Here is a 3,129-nt window from a genome sequence, read left to right as displayed (position 1 = left end):
CCTTTAGACCATCATACAAATCTCGATGCATAGCTTGTTCAATCATTAGACTCAAAATCCTTATAAAAGGAACATTATGATCCCTAGGTGTTTTCTCAGTAAGAACCAACAACTCATTAAAATACAAGCAAGCAAAATCAATGTTTCTTTCTGTCACTATGGCATGAAACAAATAAGCTTCAAAATCATTGATCTCTGTCAAGCTACCACACTTAAAACTCAAGCTTCTAATAACATTTGATAACACAAACATCCACCTAGGTGTAAACATACTAGTCTTAACAGATGAGTCAGTCAAAGGTTGACCAACTAAATTAAAACACAACCTTGCAGCAGACTTGGAAACTGTTCTAACAAAATCATCACGCATAGGTAGATTCAAAGCTAATCGTAAATGATTCTCAGTAAGAACTAAAGTATTGTTACCATTGCGATATGTGCCAGTGATTGTTCGTGCCTCCCTATTTCCAACACAAGTATACTAAAATTCTGCAAGCAACTCTGGAAACATAGTTGTCGTTTTAAAGAAAGCATCCTTTAGAGGATGATTGTGCATAAACTGAATCAACTCTTCATAGCCTTCGTTAGCAAAATTCTCTGGAATCGAATCACATGCAACCCTGTTATTAGCTGAAACCATAACATCCTTGTTCCCTTTGATCTCTGTAGCACGAACCATGTTAGCAGTAGGAACTAGAACGAATGGAATGTACTTTGATCTTGCCATTTAGCTCGTGAATAAGAAAACTCTGAAAAACTGAGAGAATTTTGAAGATGAAGATCGAAAGAGGGATTAGGGTTTGAATAAAAATCGATTTGAAGAGGAGGAGGGATATTTATATCCTGACAAATTTCAAAAAGTTACTTTTAACCCTCAAAAGAAATTACCGATTTTCCCTTGTAAAATAACCCTTTTTACTAAAGAAAAGAAATATTTTAAGAATTAAATAAGGAAACAAATATACACCAAAAATAAAATCTTTCCAGACTCTGAATAATTTGATGTTACCCAGACTCTGAAAAGGACATATTCCAGACTCTATACACACATTTTTTTTTTCAATTTTTAAAATTTTTTTTTTTACAACAACAATTTAGAGAGTATCTTCACTTGACAACATTTCAACAGATGGATTTAACATCCCAAGTTGTTCAAGAAGATATAAATGCCTTTCTTCAGGAAGTGCTTTAGTAAAAATATCTGCTAGTTGATCTTTAGTACCAATATGCTTCAAGACCACTTTGCACTTCTCAACACAATCTCTAATAAAATGATGTCTGATCTCTATATGCTTGGTTCTGGAGTGAACCACTGGATTCTCAGTAATAGCAATAGCACTCTCATTATCACACATTATTGGAGTTTTGGTCAATGTTAACCCAAAATCCAAAAGTTGATATTGCATCCATAGTAATTGAGCACAACAACTTCCCGCAGCAACATATTCAGCTTCTGCTGTGGACGTGGCCACAAAATTCTGCTTTTTACTAGTCCAGCTGACCAATTTTCTACCTAGCAATTGACATCCACCAGAAGTGCTCTTTCTGTCTAATTTGCAACCTGCATAGTCTGCATCTGTGTAACTAATTAGATCAAATCCCGAGTCTTTGGAGTACCAAAGACCCAGGTTAGGGGTACCTTTTAAGTACCTAAAAATTCTTTTCACAACTTTATAATGAGACTCCCTAGGATCTGATTGGTAACGTGCACAAAGACATGTAGCAAACATTATATCAGGTCTACTGGCAGTTAAGTATAGCAAAGATCCAATCATACCTCTATAGGTTGATTGACAAGTGAGTTTTCCAGATTCATCTTTATCAAGCTTTTCAGAAACACTCATTGGAGTTCTTAAAGTAGAACAATTTTTAAAACCAAATTTAGTTAACATGTCAGAAATGTAGTTACTTTGGTTAATAAAAATGCCTTCAGAACTCTGTTTAATTTGCAACCCAAAAAAATAGTTTAAAGTACATAAATTGCTCATTCTATACTCTTCAGACATAATGTCAGAAAACCATTTTCTTAAGTGTGAATTAGTAGACCCAAAAATAATGTCATCAACATAAATTTGAACAAGTAACACATCACCTTTGTCCTTTTTGATAAATAAAGTCTTGTCAATGGCTCCTCTGGAAAAATTCTTTTCTAGAAGAAATCTTGATAAGGTATCATACCAGGCTCTGGGAGCTTGCTTCAGACCATACAATGCTTTCTTCAATCTATAAACATGCTTAGGAAATTTCTTACTTACAAAACCAGGAGGTTGTTTCACATAAACCTCTTCTTGCAATTTACCATTCAGGAAAGCACTCTTCATATCCATTTGAAACACCTTGAAATCTTTGTGTGCAGCATATGCCAGAAACAGTCTAATAGCTTCAATTCTAGCAACAGGAGCAAAAGTCTCATCATAATCTATTCATTCTTCTTGTCTATACCCTTGAGCCACTAACCTTGCTTTATTTCTAATCACAATACCATTTTTATCAACCTTGTTTCTGTAAACCCATTTAGTGCCAATTGCAGTTTTATCATCAGGTTTTGGAACCAACTCACATACATCATTCCTTTCAAATTCTGTCAACTCTTCAGTCATTGCCTCAACCCAATCATTGTCAGCCAATGCTTCAAATACATCTTTAGGCTCAATCAGTGAAAGAAAACAAGAAAAGAAGCAATAGTTTGCAATAGCAAAGTCAGATACAGGTGTCTGAGAAGAAGAGCTAGGTTTAGGCAAACCAGTAGAATCCACAACATAATCCTCAAGATGCTTTGGAGGAACTATATTTCTAGATGATTTTCTAGTAGGAACAGCAGGATCCAAGGTGGTATTTGATGACTGATCACCCTCTTGAATAACAACAGACTCATCTTCTTGTGGAACTTCTTCTGTATGAGAATTATCTGCAGAATCATTTTTCAACCCAGACAAATTATGTTCATCTGACTCAGACTCTGAATCCAGAATCTGAACACTGTTTCCAGAAATTAAATTTGATAATTCACCAAGTGCAGATTGCTCAGTGCTGGATGTCTTATCCATTTCTATAGAACTTTCATCAAAAGAAACATTAATGGACTCTTCTATCTTCATTCTCCTCTGATTATATACTCTATAAGCTTTA

Source organism: Rutidosis leptorrhynchoides, chromosome 2 (assembly GCF_046630445.1).
Source record: "Rutidosis leptorrhynchoides isolate AG116_Rl617_1_P2 chromosome 2, CSIRO_AGI_Rlap_v1, whole genome shotgun sequence".
Taxonomy (NCBI): domain Eukaryota; kingdom Viridiplantae; phylum Streptophyta; class Magnoliopsida; order Asterales; family Asteraceae; genus Rutidosis; species Rutidosis leptorrhynchoides.
This window is presented reverse-complemented; position numbering follows the sequence as displayed.